Source organism: Acomys minous, assembly GCF_964271855.1.
Source record: "Acomys minous genome assembly, chromosome: 1".
Lineage (NCBI taxonomy): Eukaryota > Metazoa > Chordata > Mammalia > Rodentia > Muridae > Acomys > Acomys minous.
The window spans coordinates 136,862,994-136,881,344 of NC_140483.1; positions in this window are offsets into that span (position 1 = coordinate 136,862,994).

The following is an 18,351-nucleotide window of genomic DNA, read 5'->3' on the forward strand; positions in this document are numbered from 1 at the left end:
AACTCCACTGAGAGAGTTCCTTCCTAACATACTTCAAGCCCTGGGTTCATATCCCAGCCTCCCAAAAGACCAGACATAGTGCATATGGCTGTAATCCCAGAAATTTAAGGTCAACTTGGCGATATATCAAGCTCAAGACCTGCTTTGGTTGCATGACTTTAAAAAAAAAAGTCTTTAGTTTTATCCTAATGATTGAGATTTAATTTATTATTGACAAACATCACACAAGGACACATCTTCAATATAGTCCATTAGTGTTGAAAAATCATCATTTTAATAACCAAAACAAAGAAATTTAAAACGGAACATTTCAATTTCACTTTTTACTTTATCTTTTTACTAATTCATAAAGGAAGTCGTGGAAATGTTCATGTAGCATTATTTTCTGGCACGACGGTATAGACTCTGTGCTCAGGAATTTCCATGACTTTCTTTCCATCTTCACAATGACTGCTAGACTGTCTGTTCACTATTTGTCTTCCACTGTAGCTATTTGTCCTTAGATAGAAATCACCTTCTTAAATTGACATCTATGTTTATGAAATCTGTTCATTTTACTGCTGTTTTATTAAATAATGGGAGCATTAAAACAGTGCAATACATAGAATGTGATGAAAACAATAGCTTATAAAACACCGTATACACATATAGTGCTGATAACTTGCTGACGGCCTTATTTCATAACTTCAGTCAGAGAAATAAAATTACTTACATTCCTCAAATGAAATAAACATAGAAAAATCATTTATATTTGTGGCACTCTCAAAGACTGCCTATGGTTCTTGTTTTATTCCATTTTGTAGTTTAAAAGGCTGACTTGCATACCAATGATACTGAGAAAGCAATCTTTAGTCTCTTTTGGCTTTCTACATTCATTATTGATGCAGTATTTTTGCTGTGTTTTTCTTTCATTTTCAATGCTGTTGACCATCAACAAAAAGCTGTACTTCAAAGGATCATCAGTAAAATTGTGAGATTATATGTATCTACTCTGAAATGCTTTCATTAACATTAGTCTTTTACAGATTCAGATTCTTAGGATATCTGTTTATATTTTTCATTGTTTACTATAAATTTATCATCCATTTCTTTGTATTCAGTTATAGATCACAATATTGTCATGTAGATAAATGACTTATAAATTCTAGAGAAGATAAATCTCAGTTATTACCCTACTTTAATTAAAAACATATGTTGTATTATAGAGCAAGATAGTTTTACAAGAAAGAAATCAAGTAGAAAATATTTAAATTGGGTTACATAATTAAACATTAATATTTAATAAGTATACAATACATATACTTTATACATGTGTATATATGTGCTCATATAGATAATAAGCCTATCTCCTATATAAAACAATGCTTAATATTATTTCTTTAGTTAAATTGGAAGTCTGTTTCTTTTGGTCATTAAAGTGGTGAGTATTGAGAATCAAATATTAATCATATTTAAACCAGCTTAATTAGTTCTCTCTATGAAGGTAAGATACTAAAAACCAATGAATGTCTACCATGTGATCAGAAAGGTACTGTGGTTAATTGCATGGTGTAATATAAGGCAACTTATCAGCTATGGAGAAAAGCCCAAACCATGAAATCCTCTCAATAACAGCTATAAGAACAAAACAGTAGTAGTTTTAATTAATTGCCTCCTATGTGACCAGCCCACTGTAAATTGGGTAGCTTCCCTTATTTCACAGAATACATGTAACAGAAAAATATCACATGTACTCAGGAGACAAGAAAGAAACTAGTTCTCAAGAAGGTTATGGATTAGCGTGGTAAAGTGGGGTCAGCAGAGAAGGAAAGGGATGACTTTGGATGAAGTACTGGGAATGGTTTTTGATTAGCTTCCCTTTAGGGAAATGAGTACAGTTCTGTTGGAATATTTTTAAAATCTATTTTCTGTTTGGCTTACTTATACCTCTTCCTCCTTTTTCCACCTCAATCCCTTCTAAAACTCCAACACCAGGTAGGAGAGTAAAAAAGTTAGGGGAGAAAAGGGGTATAGTTTTCCTTAGCTACTTCCGGCTGTTAAGGATTGTTAGATTCCTTGTGTAAGTTCAATCTCCGATATCTCCAGCTTCTTCTATTCAAATTGCATTAACAGCAGCCAGGAGGAGGGGGGAAGCACCAGCAGCTTGCATTCTCAGAGCAGTCATTCATTCATTCATTCATTCATTCATTCATTCATTCTCTCTCTCTCTCTCTCTCTCACACACACACACACACACACACACACACACACACACACACACACTGAACTTAAGCTTGTTTACTATAAAATGATGGCATTTGCAAGAGAAAGAAGAAAAGGTGAAATCAAGTCATAATATTGTCTGTCTTAGGGTTTCCATTGCTGTGAAGAGACACCATGACCAAGGCAACTCTTACAAAAGACAGCATTTAATTGGTGCTGGCTTACAGTTTCAGAAGTTTAACCCATTACTTTCATGGCTGGAAGCATGGCAGCATCCAGGCATCCATCGTCCTGGAGGAGCCACGCATTCCACATCTTGATCTGAAAGCACACAGGAGGAACCTGTCTTTCTCAGGCAGCTTTGAGGATCTGATTCCATACTGAGTACAGCTTAAGCACAATAAACATCAAAGCCCACCTCTACAGTGACACACGTCCTCCAATAAGGCCACATCTCCTAATAAGTGCCACTTCCTGGGGGCCAATCACTCAAACACGGCAGTCTATGGGGGCCAACCTTATTCAAACGGCCATATTGTCTATCTCCATATCATTTCTGCAATACAGATTAGGGAAAGAATACTTATTAGAAGCACAAACATTTGTAAAACTTCCGTAAATATTCTTGTTTCTAGTGGTATGTATATTTAGCTTATAACTTACTGTGGGGATTGGAGAAAGGAGAGCCCAAACAAAACCATGTTGTGGCAGTGTACAATTGATTTTCATAGCAAAAGACACAAATTGATTGCTCCAATGACTATGCTAAAGGAAGCTAATGAGTGTTTGTCTGTGTGTATATCTATTATTAGTAATAATGGTGTCAGCCTTACGTGTGTGCAGTTTAAGATTTACAAAGACTGAGGCATTAGAACAGCAAAAAAAAATTGCGTGAAAAATGAGCAGGAACACTGGGATGAGAAGAAAGCAAAAAAGTCAACAAAGTCAAATTTGTACTCAAAGAAAATGGAGCAGAGAGTCCACCCTTTGACTCTTGCCTTCTCCAATCTGCTCCACACATTTAATCAGATGCTGATTCATTCCATGCATGCATAAATAGGGACCTTTCTTTGGGTAAGTCCTTATAAACTAAGCATTTTTAAGTGTTTCACATTGTCAAAAATTATTAAGTGCTCTTGCTCTCAGTTGAATGGGATCTGCGTTAGTCCGATATTTAGTTCAAGACAAGGAAATACGAATGGAAAGACAATGGAAAGCAACCTTATTCGTGCTGAGCATTTTTGCAAATTCTGACAGAATTGGGACTGCGCTTTCGTCCGAAAATAATCTAAGTGGAACATTGGCTCTACTGCTTTTTCAGAGATTCAAAAGAATGCTTTTCTCCTGTCTCAAATTATGAGTATAATGTTCTCATCTTCCTAAAGGTTAAATGTTTTGGGAAGAAAGCAGTCACATGTCTAGGGTGACACATTTATTGGGCTCAACCTCATATCACTCACATTCTTTGGGACAGAAAGTAAGCAGCTTCACAGAAAGTGTAAACATTTTCCTTTCATAGTAGTATATTCCTTTCCTTCTTTCTTGTTTTCTGGAAAATGTAAAAGAACATACAATTTCATATCATTTTTCGCGTATAGCAAATATACAAGAACCACGAAGCTTTTACTTACCTTAAAGCTTGCACATACTTGCTGAGTTCTTTGATCTACATACTTAAGTCTCCAGGCCAGCCAACCTTTCTTGTACTATATATCTGAATGTGTACTTTCTCTCATACATCAGTTCTATAAGCCATATGACAAAATCCTTATGCAATAGAAGCTCATTCTACCTTTTCCATAGCTGTGGTGTTTTCTCCATAGAAAATCTTTAACTTCCCCCTACTCTCACATTCTACACTTGATTGTAGTTAAAAGCTGAGATGTGGCTCCCTATATACTTTGAGTTTTCCAAGATACCATGTATTTAATGGGCTGTTTATTCTTCTCTTTTTCATTTTGAACGTTTAAAGACTTTTGTTGCTTATTTTCTTTTACTTTTTCTTAAATTGCTATCTTGAAGTTTAGCTCAGTACAAACACATCCATTTTATCTTTTTTCATGTTTCTTTACTTTGTTTGAGATGTCAATGGAGGTGTCTTCTAAAAAACCTATCCTGGTGAGGTCTGAAAGTGCAGGCAAGGGCATATATCCTTTATACAAAGTCTTAGTTCACCACTTACTACCTATGTGACTTTAGCTATTTATTTAACCATCTGACGTCTCAGTCTTCTCATCAAATGCAAGCAACAAAAATATCTCTGGTAATGTGCCAAGAAGAAATAAAATATATGAGGCACTATACTTTGTAACCAATAAAGATTTCTTCCCAGGTACTATGTTTTTCTAAAACATATATTTTCTTTACTGCCATGTCACAATCTTCAATACATAATTACTGAAAGCATTATTATTAGAAGCAACCTACTGATCTAAAAAGATTGTGAGCCTCTTATGAGATCAGGCTCCATTTTCAATGTTGTAATGATATGTGACACATATTGGGCAAATTACACAGCAGACTATTTGTAAATGGATATATGTTGATCTTCCATGCTTCTTTAATGTATTTAAGCCAATAAATTTAGATTGCCTTCAAGTTCCACCAACTTTTGAGTTTTGCTTTTTCCTACTAGAGCCCTTTTTATGTCAGAACTCATAAAACCATCACCTGATGAGCTGATGAAGCACAGCAGAAAAAGAAAATTGAATATACCAACATCATAAAGAAAACATTTTATTTTGCCTTCCTCATGCAACCTTGTTTATCTACACTACAGAAGAAGAGAACAATTTATTTCATGATTTCACACTTTTTCAAGTAAACCAGAATCTAACAATATCTTACTTAATTTACAGTCCTCACCATTTCCCTATGCTTATTTAAACTATATTTCCTTTGTTTGCTCAGCTACATTTTGTGAAACCAACTACTGCTACAGTGTCTCTGTGAACACCTCTTGATACAATGTTGAAGCTACTCCTTTATAGCACCTTGATTCACTTAAAAATGTCATCATCTTTTATCTTTTACCCCTACTGGAATAAAGCCTTGTATTTGGAAGAAAGTATTGCAGATATTATGCCAAAAATACAGGAAGGTACTCTTGAATGTACTGTTTTCATAATGAGAGCCAGATAAAATGCTAAACTAAAATTTCCATTTAAAATATTAATTCTAGTAGCAGTTTAAAATGAATTATAATTTGTTAAATATTAAATTCTCAACAGGCTGGCAGTGTTTTATAATATATATTCAGAGCATAACTGTGCAGTTTGATATGATTGGCATCATCACTACATACCATTCTGCTTTCATCGTGAGTCATCTTTTGTGTTGTATCTATACATATTATCACTATTTTCTTTGTTTCTTGTGAAGCCATTTATTTGCAAATGACAGCCAGTACTTAGACAACTCTTTCCCCTAGTCAGCTTTATTAAATTCTGATATTTACCGATTAGTATTCTACGAACTACATGGCTTCAGTTGATTTTCAGTATGTCATCAGTCTCAGCTACTTATGTCCTTACTGCAGGATTTAAATAGCTGTTGTCTGCATTGCAACCTCACTATTCTAAAGTCATTCTCACAGAAGTACCCATGCCCTTACTCATACCGTTAGCATCCCTGTACTACCTGATTTTTACTTATAATATGGGAATGAAATGACTTTCCTCTGCCACCTATCAGATGAAATTAGACAATAGCCTTGAGAGTGCTTGGGAAACAACTGTTCTTACAGAGCATGCTGATTATCATCTAGAAGCTCCAAAGAGATAACCCATGCAAAGAAGCTCATGCTTATACATAAAACAGCAAAACAAAACAGAAAAGGAATCAGCTTTCAGTAGGATGAAATATTTACCTACTTATTATAAAAGCATTCAATATTCATGTTCTTAAATATCTATACTTGAGAAGTTTCAATGGAGAGTCTTATGTGTATACTAAAATAAAGTGACAGAAGCAGGGTTAGTAATTATGGGTGATCTTTCACGACTTTTAAAGGAGCAGAGCACAGGTAGAGAAAGCCATAAAGTACTGATTGTATATAGGCGGAGAAAGAAAGACCAGACTGCAGTAGTTGTTCAGCTCCTAACAGCATTTGTTATTCTTTCAGAGGACCTGAATTCAGTCCCAGAGTCTATATTGGAGCTCCATGGAGACATGGAGACATGTTAACTCTGGCCTTCATAGATACTGCATTAAAAATACCCCGACTACACACATATTTTAGTAATAAAAATAGTATTTAAAATATTTTTAAAGGGTAACATGGTGTACTGGTAGAATAGACGTCGTTAGGGTTTCTATTCTTAAGAAGAGACATGAGACACTAAGAACTGTGAGGAAGGGAAATCTTTTTTTTTCCTTGGTTTTCCAAGACAGAGACTCTCTGTGTATCCTTGGCTGTCCTGGACTCACTTTGTAGATCAGGCTGGCCTTGAACTCACAGTGATCTGCCTGCCTCTGCCTCCCGAGTGCTGGGATTAAAGGCATGTGCCGCCACTGTGCGGCAAAAATGTGTATCCCAAGCTGGCCTCGAACTCCAGATCCTCCTGACTCTGCCTCCTTCAGCAAATCCTACTGGTCTGCACCAACAGAACTGGCAATCTTTGCTTGGGGCTAACTCACAGTTCAACGGTTTAGTCCTTTAATGTCAAAGTGGTAAACATGGTGGCATGGAGGCAGACATGGGGCTATAGGTAGCCAAAAGTTCTACACATGGATGAGCAGTAATCAGGAGGAGAGAGTGAGCCACTAAGCCTGGCCTGAGCTTCTGATATGTTAAAGTCCACCTGCAAGTGACAAGCTTCCTGCAACCAGACAAAAGGACTTCAACAAGGCCAACACATCTTATAGTGAGATTCCCAATGAGCCTATGAGGGTCATTTTTATTCAAATCACCATATCCACAAAATCCTAAAGCAGAAAGACAGAAAACAATAGCTGAGAACATTGCTATGCTGGAAAATTGCTTCAATGGTAGAAAATAACCACCAAGCCAACAGGTTTCTGAACAATAGCAGCTCCATACTCCAGAAGCTTCTCTTTCCTTCCTTTTCCTTATTTTCACACATATTGACATATAGTAGAGAAATCCAGAAAATTAAAAGAAAAACTATAGTGATATTCTTTGAAAGAGATTATGAACACATTCTTTAAAAAAAAAAGAACTAGTTAATGATCAAAACCTAAATGGAAGCCCATAGAAAGAACTTTTAAGACTTCTAATTAGAAATAGCCAAGTATTTCTTCATTCAACAGAAACATAAGGAGAGAAAACCCAGGATTAAATTAAGATATTAAGATAAGATATAAATGATGATAACAATAACAATAAAGAACTAGAATACAAGACAAGTAGATATTTATATTCTATCTGAAACTAAATTTTCTGGGGTTTTGTTGATTTTTTTGTTTTGTTTTGTTTTTGTTGTTGTTGTTGTTGTTGTTGTTGTTTTGAGAGAGGATTTCTCTGTATAGCCTTGGCTGTCCTAGACTGGCTTTGGCCTACAACTCACACCAGGCTAAAATTTTGATGTGATAGTCACTAATATTTTTCCCCTGGACTACTTCAGCATTTGTTAAATAAGTAAAGTATTAGGACAAGAAAAATGTGGTAAGCATCCACAGTACTTAGACTACTCATGCCATTTAATAATCTAAGTCTGTGAGCTGGGCCTGTCTAGTATGGTGTCTGCTTCCTGCAGCCACTGCACATCCAGTAGTACAGTGGGAAACCCCAGAGAGAGAAGAGGGAGAATTGGGGACTTGTTCTAGAAGAAGGCATTCCAAAGAATGACAAAAGAGGAAAAAGAAGAGCTTTCACATAGTAATGTCTTTTTGACACATTCATAATAGAATTCAGAGAGCTCCTCTAGAGAGATTTTATTTCTAGTTTTTTTTCTATTGTATTAAATCTTATTGCCTATTTATTAGGTTAACAATTCACACCTGAAATTGATTTCTAATAAATTCTCAGGAGTAGAATTACCATTCTGAAATGTTTCCAGTTCTGTTTCTATTTTATTATACATAAAATCTCTTTGTTATATGATGGAAAGTCTACAATAATCATAAATTATTATAAATAAAAATATATTCTTATATGCTGCTTATTTGTGTGATTACCCATCTTGAGGTTCAGGGAGAGTAATTACTAAAGAAAAAAAAGGAAATGATTTGCTTCTTTCTTCCCTGGCAATAAGCAATGCACACTGATTTTTGAGTATGAAGCAAATGAAACAAACAACAAAGCCATTAGAATACTCTATGCCTGTAGATACTCAGTGAAAAGGACCTTATATACTTGTTTCTAATTATTTAAAATAAGGACAGCTATCCTCTGAGTATACCAACTATGGCTTATTTTCTGAATGAGCTAACTATGTGAATTCTTACCCTCTATCAGTAATGCAAAACATTTCAAATTTATTCTTTCAGAAAACCATTCATATGTTGTTAAGTTTCATCATTCCTACAGAGGTGTTTTCCATTGGAGATACATGGCTATAAACATTGTGATGGAGGAACTCTATTGTTCCATGGGAGATAAGAAGAAGTAACAGAGTTCAGGATAACGTTTTTCTACGAGGATATTGGTCTCCCCTTAAGACCACTAAGCTTTCTTTGAGATTACAATTTATTTAAGTAGAAGTGTGTCAAAATTGAATTTTTTTATATTTACTTATTTATTTGTGGTGTGTGTGTGTGTGTGTGTGTGTGTGTGTGTGTGTACAGATACTTACTCATGGCATGCAAACACATGGAAGCCAAAGAAGAACCGTGATTTTTCTTATCCACCATCATGTAGGAGCAGGGATTGAATTACAGACCTTGGGCTTGGTGGCAAAGTCTTCAACCCACTGATCTCTGTTACTGGTCCCAAGATTATTTCTAATAAAGCATAGGTTAAAAATCTTTTAGTTGCATTTATTACTTATTCAGTTTACACCCCTGTTGCAGGCCTCTCCCTCCTCTTCTCCTGGTACTATTCTCCTATAAGTTTCCTCCACTCTCAACCTCCCTTTCTCTTTAGAAAAGGAGAGACCCGCCATAACCTGCCCCAGCCCACCCTCTTCCAGTGAGGCCCAGCAAGGCAGCCCAACTAGCAGATAGTGATCCAAACATCAGACACCAAAGTCCATGTCACAGATAGCCCAGCTCTAATTTCTAGGGTAGAGATCATGTTGGGGAGGTGAGAAAGCTCAAGAGAAATACCCATGGGGCGGGGCATCTCTGTCACAAGCTGATGACAACTTAGGGTCGGCTGCTGGGAACATATGAGCATGACTCTAGCTCAGACTCTAGCAGAGGAGGATAGGAAGATTGAAGAGGCCAACTCCTATAGTCAGCCAGAATCTCCAGAACAAGGAGGGGAAAACAACCCACACATTGAGCATTTTTGAAAAATATTTCAGAAATAACTTTGATTTGCTTTAGTAAACTTTTCTTCAAATGTTTTTGTTTCTTTTTTGCTTTTTGTTGTTGTTGTTTTGTTTCTGAGACCGGGTTTCTCTGGGTAGCCTTGGCTGTCTTGGACTCACTTTGTAGACTAAGTTGGTCTTACAGAGATCAGGCTGCCTCTGCCTCCCTGAGCGCTGGAATAACAGGCATGTGCAAGCATGCCCAGCTTCTTTCTTATTTTTTTTATTGAATTTTCTACATGATTCATGATATATCTGGCTTCTGTTACCTTTTTAATCTCTTTGTACATTCTAATGCAAACAGTAAGAATAAAAGTTTCCAATTTTTATTCTAACTTTTGGATTCTTTATGATCATAGGTTTGCAATAGAGCGAGCTTATCACAAGGGGAAAAAAAAAAAAGACAGGTCCATGAAGCAAATTAACTGGGGGCCGAATTTAGGCTTCTGAACTCATTTCATTTGCACCTCAGCTTGGACTTAAGCCATTAGCACAGCGGGGGAAAAGCAATGGTTATGCACCAGGCCACCAACACTTCCACACATAAGATTTGTAGAATGGCAGAAATAATGAATGTAATTAAAACAGCATGTAGCCAAGAAAAAATAATTAGCATATAAGTGGGATGGCTCTGGGAGGCCCATGACATGACAAAAATATTTCTAATAGTTATAATGTATTTGAAACTAGTTTAATTTTCAAATAAGTATTCATGTATCATATTTGATAAATAAATGTTCTTAATAATTATTTTTAAGCTTTAGACTCAAAGGATTCTAATTTTAACAATATCAGCTTCTAATCTTGGATTTCCTCAACTTACTCTTGAAATGACATCCATAAATTATTTAATTATTATTTTCAGCAGAAAGGAGGAATGTAAATGCCTTATGGCAAAAAAAAAAAGATGTTAACATCTTTTCTAGGGAAAATATTCTAAATTATTCATTGTAATGATACATGCTGAAGCATCTAAAGGCAGTTTATACTTTGGAGAAAATAGGATATAGAAGAGGCAGAAGTGCTGGAAAGAGGAATATATATATATATATATATATATATATATATATATATATATGAGATAAAGAAAGAGAAAGAGGGATTTACATTCACAAAAATATAGTTTTCCATAGTAAAGATAAAATTATCTTCCACTGACAATGATGTTAGTTCTTTAAAATATGAAAAATTGTGTTATTAGAAACATAATTATCAGAAGTTAATATAAAAGTAATACATTATATATTTTCCCATTCTAAACATTAGAATAACTGAGTTATTTTCTTACAAAGAAAATATTGTACTTCCAAATTCAATTCACAGTTTATAGTTATTTTTGATGCATTTTATTGAGATGAATTTCAAATATCTTAGATTACTGTATCTCTCAAGCCTTTTCATAGAATCTTCTCTTTTCAATAGACGGTGATTAGTGTGGATGTCCACGGCTTGTCAAGTGCAGGAAATATGACTGTGGCGTGCTGTGTTCTAAACAGAATATCTATAGCACACCTGCTTAATCTGAGGCACCAAATTCACCCTGAAGAAGGGGGTGGAACAACTCTAGGACCCAGATAGAGTGGGTGTCTACAACAAAACAATATTTGCTGGGCATAGTAGAACAATTGCCCACATTAATGTATGTCTGTGGCTGTGTGCACAAGACCTGAACAAGATCAAGCCAGAAAAATATCAGCATCAGTGTGGGTGGAACTTAAAAAGCCCCACTCCGTGTTGAGGAGCTATTGTCTGTTGGTGGGTACTGGAGCTGAGTCAGTTTCTCCAGGGATTTGGATCTTCAGAGGCTCGTCATATTGCACTACATGGTCCTACATCTACGCACATACAAAAGGCACTAAGTGGTATCATTGTGGCTTTGAAAAAACACATGATATTGGGAAGGAAAAGATTCCTAGGAGATAGAGGAAAAAAAATTGAAAAGGAGGAAATGTGTGTAAATTTGATTAAAATACTAAATGCATACATGAAACTCTCAAATAAGAAAAATCTTTAGAAACTGCAAAATTAGAGCAGAAGCTGAACACCAAGTAGATTGTGACTAGTCAAGGTGCTATGGAGAAGTACAGTGGATCAAGGTTCCCAGGCAACAAATCTGTGGGCACAGCTAACCAGAAGAATAAGTTGGACAAGAAAAGGAATACCAAGCCAGATGTGGGACTTTTCACACCTAGCAGAGTGCAAACACTATTGATAGAATTGCCAGTAGAAAACATTTATTGAAAATCCAAGAAATTCATATAGTGAAAAAAATATATGAGGAACTTGTGGTATTAGTTTTTATAGAAACTATATAAAATTGAATTATCAAATATGTCAGATGTTAAAAAAAAAGACACTTGTTAGTAAATATTACTTCATGCCATTAAAGCAGATGAGGCAAAATTTTAGGTGATTTCCTCAAAGGCTTCTGTTTCAGGATTGAGAAAGGCAGGCATACTTTTAAATTGTATGCACACATATATGAAATTATTAGTATAATATTAATATGTTTTACATACTTCAAAATAAAAACATTAGACCTTTCCTTTTGACTAAAAATATGGTCATTTTTATACCTGTCTTGTAATACTGGAAAAATGAGAGAAGTGGGTTGGAATGGAAGTGCAATGGGAAAAAAAAATAGAGAGTGGAGAAGAGATAAGAGGTGGGTAGGAAGGGCAAGGAGGTGAGGAGGGATGTGGGGGTGAAGAAAGGTAAAAGAAGAAAAAGGAAAGGGATGGATGAAGGGGAGGGAAAATGTTTAAAAGAGAAGGGCTAGAAAGGGAAAAAATGAGAATGGGGAGGGGAGTAGAAAGGGAAAGGCAGCATGTGGGAAGATAAGAAGAGAGGGGAGGACAGAAAGGGAAAAGAGAGATGGGAGGAAAGAAAAAAGAAGGTGGGAGAAATGTGTGATCTTTAATTATCAAAGTTACACAGCTTTGAACCATCTGGACTCAAGGTTTGCATTGAGGCAATAACTTGGTGGGCGTGGCCTGTGAGCATGTGGGTGAAGCATCCTTTTGATTATTAGTGTTATTTGATGTGAGAAGTCTCATCTCCTTTTTTAGAGACATTCCCTGGGCCAAGGATCCTGGGCTGTAGAAGCTGACAGAAAAGCAATCTCTTGAGTGCATATGTGGATAGCTGCCTTCAAGTCCTTGCCTTGTCTGTTCCTCACAGTGACAGACTGCAGAATGAAACTGAGCCAAATAAGTCCTTGGTTCTCTAACTTGTTTTTGGTTGTAAAATTAAGACCAAGGACAATACAGGCAGTAAACTTTACACCCCTACCCAGATCTAGCCAATGGACAGGACATTCTCCACAGTTGAGTGGAGAGTGGGGTCTGACTTTCACATGAACTCTGGTGCCTCACATTTGACCACGTCCCCTGGATGGGGAGACCTGGTGGCACTCAGAGGAAGGACAGCAGGTCACCAAGAAGAGACTTGATACCCTATGAGCATATACAGGGGGATGAGGTCCCCCTCAGTCACAGTCATAGGGGAGGGGAGTAAGGGGAAAATGGGAGGGAGGGAGGAATGGGAGGATACAGGGATGGGATAACCATTGAGATGTAATATAAATAAAGTAATAAAATATATTTAAAAAAAAAACTAAGACCAGAGAGGAGGGGAGTAGAGGAGGAAAGGAGATATATGAAAGATGAGAGATGAGGAATCCCTTCTCTACTGGGGACAGGGGAGGGAAGAGATTAGGAATGGAAAAGAGGATAACAGAAGGGAAAAGTGGTAAGTGAATGGGGCCAGGAGATAGTCTATTTATAATTACAAGTATGGACTTGAAAATTCAAGACTTTTTACCTTTGATAAGAGAAATTATTTTTCTAATCATATTAAATCTGGGTAAGTTCCAAATAGCCTCAATGGAAGGAAGTCAGTTACACAGAAAGTGTTTTACACATGATTATTTCACAGGATTTTCATGAACCTGTTGTAAATAGAAAATTTGTTTGTAAAGAGGCCCATTCTCCTCTTTAGGCAGGAAGTTACTAACCACACTAGCCTTAAATAATACAGGCTATAATGTACAACTCTCTGCTCTCTTGGTGTTCAAAATGAGAGAAACTTTGTGAACTGTGGAACTAGACAATTGAATATTGAAAGCATTACACAAGCATTAGGAGAGAGCATTGACATCATATGACATGACAAAGCATGTTGTCCTCAGCATTCCAACTTTACAATGCAAATATATGTATGGATTTTTATATAGATGTTTGTACCTAACAATTTGAGTTTTGTTATGTGTTTTACTACTACGTTATTTAAATAAGAGAATTCTTTTTAGAGTGTTTGTCTCATAAGAATTTTTATGATAGTATTCCATTAAACAAAGTAGAGAAGAATAATTGAAATTTATTCTCATTTTCTCCTCTAGATATTTTTATCTATGTACTTATTTTTAATCATTTCTAAGTTTGAACATTTTGATATTGTAAAATACCTTTTGGGAAGGTATTTTATTATTTGAATTTATTTATCACAAAACCTATGTAAGATAGTTGAAAATTGTGTAAACACTGGTACAAAGTCATCCAAAAAGCATGCTATTAGAAGGACATTTTAGGACCCATAATTTATTTCAGTAGAGTTGTTAACTGAAACAATCAAGAGCTAATAGATTATTTGGCAGCATTCACAGCCAACATTAGTTTGATCATTCTTAATTAGGATGTGGACCATAGGAGACCATGTTACTCTTAATTGATTGATATTAACAATCAATGAATTCTGTGTAAAAATGAAGAAATCTGGAACAGAGAGACACTTTGGAGGAAAAAAAATGTTGCCAAGCATTAGAACTACAAACCTCTCACAAATTCTTTGTATAACGGTTGTGTAAAAAGAGGCTAGGTATCGATAAACTAGACTACTGTAACAATTTTTCTGTTTAAGTGACTTAGAACAAGCAAATTGATTGTTAAATGACTTATTTCATAAAGCAATGGTCTCCTTGCAAACATGAAGAAAAAAAAAACACATGTAAAACAATCAATTACCACTCAAGTATGTATATGACTTGGCCAAGCGTTTTCATACTTTATGGCTTCAGGAGCTAAATGTTGCAAAACCCATCCCTGAGAAAGGAAATCTAATTGAAAAATAATAAGACTCTCATAAGTCCTTTGGCATTACAGATATTCATGAAATTATGATTTATATTTTATTCTATATCTTATACTCATAACACACTCAAAAATTGTCCACAAAACTAATATATCTAAAGTTTTAGAAAAGAAATGCCAAAGCAAAAGGAAAGATCATGATCATAATCTTCAAGTTAGGTTTATAGCACAACACAGGAAAATAGCTAAAACCACCAATAATTGTATGCTATGTTTAATATAAAAGGGGTGCTAATTATTGTCTAGAAAACTGCTGAAGTCATTCTCAAGAATAACAAAAAATAAAATTTCAAAGGAAGACAAGAACTTGAGTTCCACACAGAACAAATAAGAAATAGCATGTCCCCCTGTAGAAGAGGAGGAGATTCTAAGGCTTGGAGTCCTATAAATGTGCACCAGTTTCTGTGTTTTATATGCTCCATTCTACTGATAAGTAACTCACATAAGTACACAGATATAAATCAATGCCATGTGCAGAAATGAGGCAGGTAGACTACATCTTGTTAGCTCATTGTGCAAATAGCCAAGGGCCTACCAGGGAGATTCACTCTGGGACCTATTTACTTACCAAATCAGAAATTCTCCTGGTATTAATCATTTGCATAAACCCCAGGGAAACCCTTAGAATTAGCAACCCAGTAATTACCAGCTGATGGGCAGTGTTACTTCTCCATTACAGGTTTGTCTTTGGTGTCACTCACAGTCCTATCTTGAACAAGTTGAGAAAGGGCAGTAGTGAACTGTGATGCCATACTCACTTCTTAACCATGGTAAGTTAAGAACCTGGAGGCAGAATCACTCCATATGCTTAGACCATGTTGGCAGCTTCCATAAAAGTGTTTCCTTTGTTGAAAATACTCGGTAGAAATTTGGAGGTGCTTAGGAAACACAGAAATCTGCAACAGCCTCTTTAACTTCACCAAGCAAGAAACAAGTACATCTAGCTCTCAACCCATGCTAAGATGTGCTTGTTACTGTGGAGACATTCTACCCATATTTATTCACTAAGTGGTTAAATAATCTGATTGCTACTTCTCACTAGATTCTTATCATTCTTCTCCTTCTCCTTCTCTTTCTTCTTTTCCTCCTCCACCTCTTCCTCCTCCTTCTCATTATTATTATTATCATCATCATCATCATCATCATCATTAATTATTTATCCTTCACTACATTTAGGCAAGGCCCAAGCACAAAAATATATGAGAGATTCCTTTATTTTTTTTTAAATTAATTCATTCATTTTACATCTCAATAGTTATTCCATCCCTTGTATCCTACCATTCCTCCCTCCCTCCTGCGTTCCTCCTACTCTCCTCCCCTTTGACTGTGACTGAGGGGGACCTCCTCCCCCTGTATATGCTCATAGAGTATCAAGTCTCTTCTTGGTAACCTGCTATCCTTCCTCTGAGTGCCACCAGGTCTCCCCATTCAGGGGACATGGTCAAATATGGGGCACCAGAGTTCCTGTGAAAGTCAGACCCCACTCTTCACTCAACTATTGAGAATGTCCTGTCCATTAGTTAGATCTGGATGTGGGCAAAATGGATTGAACTAGAAATAATCATAATGAGTGAGTTAACCCAGAAGCAGAAAGAGTCAAATAGTATATACTCACTTATATCTGGACACTACCCAAAGGGCATGTCCCATGAAAGTCTTCACTTATCAGGAAAGTTGGATAGAGGGGGAGGATATTGTATTGGGATTCTAGGTAAGAGAAGTATGGATCCAGAGGGTCCTAGAAACCTACAAGATGAACATAATGATTGGTGGATCTGGGCCCAGGGGTTTCGCTCAAACTATGGCACCAGCCAAAGATTATACATGCAGTAAACATGGAACCCCTACACAGATCTAGCCAATGGAGATTCCTCTCTTAATGCCCATGCTTTGAAGATATTCCAGTGTGTAAGGATATGGTTACAGTCTAGAGGAGCTTTCAATGATGCCTGCCTAATCTGTTTTCCTTCTCTGTTTAGTTTTTACATTTTTTTTCAACTTCCTTCTCTTGCCACTATGCCTTTTTCCAGCATGAAGGACTCTTATTCTTCTGGATTCATAAATTTGAATAAACCATTCTTTCTATAATTGACCTCAATCATGGTATTAATCACAGCAAGAGTAACATAAGTAAAACAAAAGTTAGTATTAGTAAGTAGGCTATTGTTACTGTGCAGTTGGGGTAGCTGGCAACTACAGGTGAGGGGTGTTGGGCAGCTTCCAGGAATGTCAGGAATGCAGTACTGGGTTTCTGCATGGCTTTTTCTGTTAGTTGTTTTCCCAGTGGGCAGACTTGATGAGGGAGAGAGGAGTGAAATTTATAAGACCATATGGGGGGAGAGGAGCAAGCCAGGGGTTTCAAAGGAACATCCTGACCTCTTAGAGTAAATGGGTGATGGCTAATGTCTGGCTACCTTCTTCTGAAAAGGGGTTGCACGGAGTGGGAGAACTGACAGTTCCTGGGTCCATGCTCCACAGGAAATTGGGCTGAAGAAGCAGGAGGTTTGATGGACTGTTACCAGGGAGACTTCAGGAATCCATCCCTGGAGAAGGCAGAGAAGGGAGCAAGTTAAAAAAAAAAAAAGGCAAATGAGAAGGAGTGTCCTCTTAAAAAGGCAAGCCATTGGAAAAGGGGAGACTGCCATCAATTGATGTTGGGGAGGTGCACTGGTTTGGCCATCCTGGCCTCTCATAGTTCCTTTCTGGAGAATGTCCCAGTTGTTTCACAGATTGTTACTATTAGGTAGGTTCCCTCTTGGACCTGGAGAGGTGGTACCAGTACTGCTGTCCTGGTAGCTTGGTGATGAAGGGATGGTGTGAATCAGAGTGTAGGTTCCTTTCCACAGAGGCTCTAGAGACTTGGGAGAGAACTGCTTGAGGAGTACTTTTTCCCCTGGGGTGAGTGGGGTAGACCAGCTCCTCTGTCATGGGGGCAAATAGGTAGCTATGAATCTGTGGGCAGACAGGGGAACATAGGACAGAGAGATAGGTTATATACCTGGCCATTAGGGGGTCTGGGCTGGGAGGTGGTAACTGAGGAGGAATGGCCTCCTTTAAAGGAGTTCAAAAAGACTTACCTGTAGGAGAACATGGAATGGTGCATGTTATACAACACCTCCAAAGACCACTCAGGAGCTATTTCCAAAGCAAGTGTATGAGGGTCATTAATTCCAGCCAGAACAGGGACTCCCTCCGTCACTGATGCAGCAGATTGGGAGTGAGAGCCCAGAACTCAGAAAATAGGGGATTTTTATAAGGTTTTGAACAAAGAAATGATTGGATGACATTTGAATAGACAAACATGTCTGTCCTTTATTGGCTCATAGCTGTGTGCCAAACCACTGCCAATTTGGTAAGTAGAAAGTATATTTGGACTTTGGATGCGCTAGGTGAGCACCTAAGAAATGTAAGTCAGATTTATTTTTTGGTTTGAGTAACCTGGTGTAGGGACTATTCCCCACACTTGGAGGTAAACAGTTTTTTTCTTTAGAACATAAACATTGGCTCTTAGTCATATTGACTTCATCCAGTGAGTTCTTTCTGGGATAGAGTTGGAGGTCCTCTGTGAT